Source organism: Miscanthus floridulus, chromosome 13, assembly GCF_019320115.1.
Source record: "Miscanthus floridulus cultivar M001 chromosome 13, ASM1932011v1, whole genome shotgun sequence".
In the NCBI taxonomy this organism is placed as follows: Eukaryota; Viridiplantae; Streptophyta; class Magnoliopsida; order Poales; family Poaceae; genus Miscanthus; species Miscanthus floridulus.
The window spans coordinates 10,417,918-10,427,461 of record NC_089592.1 but is presented as its reverse complement, the minus strand read 5'-3'; positions in this window follow the sequence as shown (position 1 = coordinate 10,427,461).

The window sequence follows — 9,544 nt, the reverse complement described above, 5'->3', positions numbered from 1 at the left end:
GGCCAATGCTTGGTGTGTGCTTAAGATACCTAAGGATTTTTTTACGGCAATTAAATGAGTTTCCTTAGGATTAGCTTGAAACCTAGCGCACATACACACACTAAACATGATGTCGAGCCTAGATGCGATCAAATACAACAAGCTACCAATCATAGAGCGGTAGAGAGTTTGATCAACCGGGTTACCTCCCTCATCTAGGTCAAGATATCCATTGGTTGGCATTGGTATCTTGATTGACTTACATTCATCCATCTTGAATCTCTTAAGAAGATCATTAGTGTATTTTTCTTGAGAGATGAAAATCCCTTCTCTCATTTGCTTGACTTGAAAACTAAGAAAGAATGTAAGCTCACCAATCATTGACATCTCGAATTCCTTCGACATCAATTCACCAAATTCTTTGCATGAGTCTTCATTTGATGATCCAAAGATAATATCATCAACATACACTTGACAAATGAAGATATGCCCATCAAGCTTCTTGGTGAATAGTGTGGTGTCTACCTTCCCAATGATGAAGCCCTTCTCAATGAGAAAGTCCTGAAGGCGCTCATACTAAGCTCTTAGGGCTTGCTTAAGCCCATATAGTGCCTTGGATAACCTATAAACATGATTCGGATATCTAGGGTCTTCAAACTCGAGAGGTTGATCAACATAGACTAGTTCATTAATAAAGCCATTTAAGAATGCACTTTTCACATCCATTTGATAAAGTTTTATTTCATGATGTGATGCATATGCAAGGAGGATACGTATGGCTTCTAATCTTGCAACCAGGGCAAAGGTCTCTTCAAAATCCAAACCTTCAACTTGAGAGAATCCCTTTGCAACTAGTCTTGCCTTGTTCCTCACAACAACACCTTGATCATCTTGCTTGTTTCGGAACACGCACTTTGTTCCAATGACTCTTGTACCTTTTGGCCGCTCTTCAAGAGTCCAAACTTCATTGCGAGTGAAGTTGTTCAACTCTTCATGCATGGCATTTATCCAATCCGGATGTTGAAGAGCTTCTTCTACCTTAGTGGGCTCAAAGCAAGAGACAAAAGAGTGATGAGCAATAAATGAAGCAAGTTTTTTAAGATCGAGTCATTACACCCTTTGATGGACTCCCTATGATGAGATCTTGTGAATGATCTTAAAGTAGGGGTGTATTTCTTCTATTGACCACTTCAGGGGAGGTTGTGGAGCATCAACATCTTATGCTTGTACCACCATTTATTCATGGGAGACATGAGTATCTTCATTTTCTACTCTCCCATCTTTGTCATCATCTTGTGGCACACTTGATGAAGAAGGTGGATCAATCACTTGTACATCATCTTCATCATCTTTAGGCTTGATGTCTCCCACTGGAATGTTCTTTATAGCCTCCCTCAATGGTTCATCACCTACATTATCAAGATTCTTATGTGCCCCTTGGGAGCCATTAGATTCATCAAATTCTACATCATATGTTTCTTCAACCAAGTTAGTGGCATGATTAAATACTATATATGCTTTGGACTTTGATGAGTAACCAACAAGAAAACTAATATCACAACATCTATGAAACTTCCCTAGGTGTTGCCGCTTCTTGTAGATATAGCATTTGCAACCAAACACCCTAAAGAAGGAGACGCCCGGCTTGTTCCCATTGAGCAACTCATAAGGAGTCTTGCCAAGGAACTTTTGAAGGAATAGGCGGTTGGATGCATAGCATGCAATGTTGATTACTTCCGCCCATAGAGCTTCGGAGGTGTTGTACTCATCAAGCATTGTTCTAGCAAGAGTTATCAATGTCCGGTTCTTCCTCTCAACTACACCATTTTGTTGAGGGGTATATGTTGCGGAGACTTCATGTTTGATTCCAACTTCATCACAATAAGCTTTCTATGTTTGTGTTGTCAAACTCTTTCCCATTGTCACTTCTTATCTTCTTGAGCTTCACTTCAAATTTATTTTATGCTCTCTTAGCAAACTTCTTGAAGCAAGATGCAACTTCGGATTTGTCATGAAGGAAGAATACCCATGTATACCTTGAATAATCATCAACAATTACAAGACAATATAGATTTCCTCCCAAACTCTTGTATGTTGTTGGTCCAAATAAGTCCATGTGAAGGAGTTCTAGCACTCTTGCAGTTGACATGAAAGCATTTGTTGGATAGGTATTTGCAACTTGCTTGTCGGCTTGACATGCACAACAAAGTTTGTCCTTCTCAAACTTCACATCCTTCAATCCTCTCTCCAAATCATTCTTCATAAGCTTCTTAAGTGAGCTCATCCCAACATGAGCAAGTCTTCTATGCCATAGCCACCCAAGTATTGTTTTGGTGAATAGGCATGTCTTCAAGTTTGCATCTTCGAAGGTGAAGTCCACTAGATATAGGTTGTTGTATCTAAACCCTTTGAATATCACTTGATCATCATCCTTCTTAGATACAACAACTTCCTTCCCGGTAAACAAGCATTGGAAGCCAAGATCACACAATTGTCCAATGGATAGCAAGTTGAAACTCAATGAAGCAACATATAGCACATTGGAGATGGAATGATCATTTGATATTGCCATTTTACCCAATCCTTTGACCTTGCCCTTTGAGTTATCTCCAAATATGATTCTTTCTTGCCCATCTACTTCTTTATTTAGTGAGGTGAACATACAAGAATCACCAATCATATGTTGTGTGCAACCACTATCAATAACCCAATGACTTCCACCGGTCTTGTAGTTCACCTTCACACAAGAGATCAAGCTTTAGGAACCCAAACTTGTTGAGGGCCCTTCACCTTCTCAACAAGTGACTTTGCCACCCAAATTTTCTTAGGCCTATTTTTGTTGGGAGGACATAAGAACATCACTTTCATCTTTCCACTAGAATCCTTTCTAAGCATGTAGTGAGCATTGAAGGCAAAGGGTCTAGCATGCTTGGACAAGGGTTGTGGTGGTGGAGTTTGGCACTCATGAGCAAAGTGGCCTTCTTGTCCACACTCAAAGTATCTCTTTGGCTTTGGTTTTGATTGTTGTTATTGAGCTTGAGCCTTCTTCTCTTTGTTTGCCATGTACCCAATGCCACTTCTATCCATCTTCATGATGGTGTTCATTAGGAGCTCACTTTGAAGATATTTGCCTCTAGTGAACTTACTCAATCCAATCTTGAGATGCTCTTTTTCCAACTTAAGCTTCTTGTTCTCTTCCATGAGTGCATCACTACTTTTATCTTCCTTGAGTGCAACCTTATTCCTCTCTTCCTTGAGCTTCTTGTTTTCTTCTTTTAGCTTCTCATTCTCAAGGACCAAGTTGCCATCATGATCAAGAGTTTCTAGCACAATGGTGTTGTGGGTTTGGAACTCTTCAAACTCTTTCTTTAGCTTTTCATTGTCATGCTTGAGCTTGACATACTCATCATAGTCATTGCACTCAACCACTTGCTTGCCTTTGCCACTAGATCCTTGCTCAATGCTCTCATCAATTAGATCATCACATGATGTAACTATATCAATCTTAACAACATCATTAGTGGCATCATGTGGCTCATTGGGTAAAAATTCTTGAGCAATAACAAGGGTATCATGATTAACCTTAAGAGTAGTGTATTCATCTTTTAGCTTGTTATGGCTAGTGATGAGATCTTTGTGCACCCATTCAAGTTTATCATGTTTATCTTTGAGCTCTTTCTTAGAAGATTTGAGCTCTTTGAGTTTAGATGACATAGCATCATTTACTTCTCTAAGCTCAACACTAGCCTTTTCGGCTATCTCACATTTAGCTAAAAGAGAATCATTCTTAATTTCAAGCTTTTTATTTTTAGCTCTAGTCTTTATGATGATCTTAGCGTATTTCTTTAGTAGTTTAGCAAGATCATCATAAGTAGGTTGAAAGCATCTAGGCCCCTTGTTATGTTTTGGTGATTAATGACAATACAAGATTACTATGACTAACGTGTGTTTTGCAGAGACAACTAAGTTAGGTCATGGTAATGGAGATCAATTGGGCAATTAAGGTGGTCATACCCCTACGATGGAAATCATTTCGATTTTCAAAGGATGGATGACAAGGTTAAGGATGACTAATTCTAAGTGTCGATTGGAGTTGGAGAGACACTTAGAGTAGTTTAGGACTTTGTTTTTCCTTTGGTCGTACTATTAAGGGGGGTATGGACGGGTAGCTTGACCTAGGTGAGTCTAGTGAGTTAGGTGTGGTGCACACTTGTTAAAACTAGCACTAGGTAGCTCCTACATATGCCCAAGATCCTTTGGAGCAAACTTCATTCACATATGATCAAGAGTTGGAAGTGAATGGAGGGTCAAATGCTGACCGGACGCTGGCTTAGGTGCGACCGGACACTGGCCGTAGGGCCCGATCAGTTCATTTGACCAAGGGGATTGCGTCTAGCGTGACTGGATGCTGGAGTGGTCAAGTGACCGGATGCTGAGGTCCAACGTCTGGTCGACTCCAGTAAGGTTCCAAAAGAGGAAATCTGTGACCGGACGTGTCCGGTCAGTACTGACCGGACCCTAGGGGTTCAGCGTCCGATCGAGTATAGTAAGGTTCCAGTGAGGGTTTAACGCGGCCAATGCGTCTGGTCAGTGGTGATCGGACCCTGCCAGCGTCTAGTCAACACTTAATCACTGGTGTGTGGGTTGAACTGACCGGAGCATCCGGTCAATATGACCGGAGCGTCCGATCACCCGCAAAGGCACATAACGGTTCGTTTTTCATCCCTTGTTATAAATAGAAGCTCCACTCGTGTGTGGAGTCACTTTTGCTCATTCCAACAGCTGAGAAACATGTTTGTAAGTGCCAAGAAGAGTAAGGTCCTAGTGAGGTAATTGAGATTTGAGAATCCAAGAGAGTAGCCTCATTAGTGAATCAAGAGTAGCAAAGTGTGCATTCATCATTCTCATTAGGCTTTGCGTGGTCAAGTAAGAGTTTGTGCTTATTACTCTTGGTGATCGCCATCACCTAGATGGCTTGGTAGTGATTGGGAGCTTGGTGATCACCCGGCGGAGCTTGTGGGTGACCCAACTCAAGTTGTGAGCGGTTGTGGGTGATTCACCATGACAGAGTGTCGAAGAATCAACCCATAGAGAGAACTTGATCCTTGCGTAGATCAAGAGGGAGCTACACCCTTGCGCGGGTGCTCCAACGAGGACTAGTGGGGAGTGGCGACTCTCCGATACCTTGACAAAACATCGCCGCGTTCCTCTCTCTCTATTTACTTTGAGCATTTACTTTGAGCAATTCAATACTTGCTGTTACATTCATAGAATTGCCTTGCTAGAGTAAGTTTGGAACATAGGTTGCAAGTCCTTTGTGCGTTAGATTAATAGAAACACTTTTCTAGGCACAAGGGATTAATTGGGCTAACCGTAGGCTTTAATTATTACAAGAAAATTTAGAATTAGCCTAATTTACCCCCTCTCTTGGGCATCTTAATCCTTTCAATTGGTATCAGAGCCTCGTGCTCATATTTTTAAGCTTAATCGCTTAGAGTAAGATGTCTCACGGGGATGGACCTCCTCTTATCTTTGACGGAGATGACTTTCCATATTGGAAAATCCACATAGAGGCGTACTTAGAAGCTCTAGACGTTGGTATACTTAGAGCCGCCTCACAAGGCTTCCCAAAACCTCGGGATACTACTTACTTACAAGGCGATGAGGTTAATTATGAAAAGTGGAATGCAAAGGCTCGAAACACCATCTTTAGAGGCCTTTGCAAAGATGTGTTCAACCGCGTAAGGAACCACAAAGACGCCCATGCACTATGGTCGGATATTTGTGCGCTCCATGAGGGAACCAAGAGTGAGCGTGAGGAATGCTATCATCTTGTAATTAAAAAGCTAAATTCATTTGAGATGCTTCCCAAAGAATGTGCTAATCAGATGTATTCACATTTAAATGTTCTTATAGAGGAAGTCAATGGGCTTTGACTTACTCAAATGTCACCATTTGACGTTGTGAGAAAGATCTTGAGTGTCCTCCCCATTGACAAATATGGGCATATTGTGACCGTGCTACATCAAGGTGATCTTTCCGCCGCTACACCGACACAAATCTTGGGAAAGATTAATGCTTATGAGATGTACATGCACATCACGCCACAAGATGGCTCATCCTCTACCAAGAAGAAAGAGAAGGACTTAGCATTCAAGGCTAGCCAAGATACGGGCAAAGCAAGACTTGAGTATGAGAGCTCAAGTGATGAAGTAGATGAAGATGAAAATATTGCTCTCATGGTGAGGAAAGCCGCCAAGATGCTAAAGAAGCTAAATAAGAGTGGCATCAAGTTCGACGGCAAGAAGAAGTTCTTCACAAGCTCTAGAAGAAAGCCAATCTCCAAAATGGATTGCTTCAATTGTGGTGAACTTGGTCATCTAGCACATCAATGCACCAAGCCCAAGAAAGACAAGTTCAAGAACAAGAACAAGGGCAAGAAAGATGACTCAAGTAACGAAGATGAAGATGAGAAGAAGAAGAACAAGCCATACAAGAAGAGAGATGGCAAAAAGAGGGACTTCCATAAGAAGAAGAAGAGTGGAAAGGCCTACATCGTCGGTGATTGGCTCATGGACATTGATTCATCTAGTGGATCTTCCGATGATGATAGTAAAGATGAAAAGGTGGCCGCCATTGCTATTGATCTTTCATCTTCACCACCACCATCGCCATCATACTCTACACACCTATGCCTTATGGCTAAGGGTGAACGCAAGGTAACTAATAATGATAATAGTAGTGATGATGAGCAAGCTAGTGATGATGATAGCGATAGCAATGATGATGATTCACCTTCATATGATGATCTTGTCAAAATACTAAGAAACTACACTAAGATCATTAGAAAGAGTAGAGCTAAAAATGAAAAGCTTGATGCTAAAAAATGATTCACTCTTAGCAAAATGTGATACATTGGAAAAGGCTAATGTTGAGCTTAAAGAAACAAATGATGCTATATCATCCAAACTCAAGGAGCTCAAATCATCTAAGAAAGAGCTTAAAGATAAACATGATAAACTTGAGTGGGTGCACAATGAGCTCATCACTAGCCACAACAAGCTAAAAGATGAATATACAACTCTAAAGATCAATTATGATACTCTTGTTATTGTTCAAGAATTTTTACCAAATAAGCCACATGATGCTACTAACCATGTTGCTAAGATTGATATAGCTACATCATGTGATGATTTAATTGATGAGAGCATTGAGCAAGGATCTAGTGGCAAAGGCAAGAAAGTGGTTGAGTGCAATGACTATGATGAATATGTCAAGCTCAAGAATGCAAATGAAAAGCTCATGAAAGATCTTGAAGAAATGAAAAGCCACAACACCATTGTGCTAGAAACTCTTGATCATGATAAAGAGTTGATCCTTGAGAATGAGAAGCTCAAAGAAGAGAAAAAGAAGCTCAAGGAAGAGAAGAACAATGATGTTCTTAAGGAAGAGAACAAGAAGCTCAAGATGGAAAAAGAGCATCTCAAGATGGGATTGAGCAAGTTTGCAAGAGGCAAGCATCTCCATAGTGAGCTACTCATGAACACTGTCATGAAGATAGATAGAAGTGGCATTGGATATGTGGCAAGTGTAGAAAAGAAGAAGGCTCAAGTTCAACAACAACAATTAAAGCCAAAGCCATAGCCAAAGAGATGTTTTGAGTGTGGACAAGAAGGCCACTTTGCTCATGAGTGCCAAACTCCACCGCTACAACCCATGCCCAAGCATGCTAGACCCTTTGCCTTCAATGCTCACTATATGCTTAGAAAGGATTCTAGTGGAAAGATGAAAGTCATGTTCTTAGGACCCCCTAATAAGAATAGGCCTAAGAAGATTTGGGTGGCTAAGTCACTTGTTGAGAAGGTGAAGGGCCCTCAACAAGTTTGGGTTCCTAAAGCTTGAATCTCTTGTGTGTAGGTGAACTACAAGACCGGTGGAAGTTATTGGGATATTGATAGTGGTTGCACTCAATATATGACCGGTGATCCTCATATGTTCACCTCACTAGATGAAGAGGTAGATGGACAAGAGAAAATAACATTTGGAGATAACTCAAAGGGCAAGGTTAAAGGATTGGGCAAAGTGGCAATATCAAATGATCATTCCATCTCTAATGTGCTATATGTTGCTTCTTTGAGCTTCAACTTGCTATCCGTTGGACAATTGTGTGATCTTGGCTTCCAATGCTTGTTCACCAAGAAGGAGGTTGTTGTATCTAAGGTAGATGATAATCAAGTGATATTCAATGGATTTAGATATAACAACTTATATCTAGTGGACATCACCTCCGAAGATGCAAATTTGAAGACTTGCTTATTCACTAAAACAACACTTGGGTGGCTATGGCATAGAAGACTTGCTCATGTTGGGATGAGCTCACTCAAGAAGCTTATGAAGAATGATTTGGTGAGAGGGTTGAAGGATGTGAAGTTTGAAAAAGACAAGCTTTGTAGTGCATGTCAAGCCGGCAAGCAAGATGCAAATACTCATCCAACAAAAGCTTTCATATCAACCACAAGAGTGCTAGAACTCCTTCACATAGATTTATTTGGACCAACAACATACAAGAGTTTGGAAGAAAATCTTTATTGTCTTGTGATTGTTGATGACTATTCAAGGTATACATGGGTATTCTTTCTTCATGACAAATCCAAAGTTGCATCTTGCTTCAAGAAGTTTGGCAAGAGAGCTCAAAATGAATTTGAAGTGAAGCTCAAAAAGATTAGAAGTGACAATGGGAAAGAATTTGACAACACAAACATTGAAGCCTATTGTGATGAAGTTGGAATCAAACATGAAGTCTATGTAACTTATACTCCTCAACAAAATGGTGTAGTTGAGAGGAAGAACCAGACATTGATCACTGTTGCAAGAACAATGCTTGATGAGTACAACACCCCCAAAGCTCTATGGGCGGAAGCAATCAACACCACATGCTATGCATCCAACTGCCTATTCCTTCAAAAGTTCCTTGGCAAGACACCTTATGAGTTGCTCAATGGGAAGAAGCCGGACGTCTCCTTTAGGGTATTTGGTTGCAAATGCTACATCTACAAAAAGAGGCAACACCTAGGGAAGTTCCAAAGATGTTGTGATATTGGTTTTCTTGTTGGTTACTCATCAAAGTTCAAAGCATATAGAGTATTTAATCATGCCACTGGCTTGGTTGAAGAAACAGATGATATGAAATTTGATGAATCTAACGGCTCCCAAGGAGCACATGAGAATCTTGATGATGTAGATGATGAACCATTAAGGGAGGCTATGAAGAATATTCTGGTGGGAGACATCAAGCCAAAAGATAATGAAGATGATGTACGAGTCATTGATCAACCTTCTTCATCAAGTGTGCCACAAGATGGTGAAAAAGATGGGAGAGTAGAAAATGAAGATACTCATGTCTCCCATGAGCAAATGGTGGTGCAAGCATAAGATGTTGATGCTCCACAACCTCCTCCTCAAGTGGTCAATAGAAGAAATACACCTCTCGTACAAGATCATCCACAAGATCTCAGCATAGGGAGTACATCAAAAGGTGTAATGACTCGATCTCAAAAACTGTCTT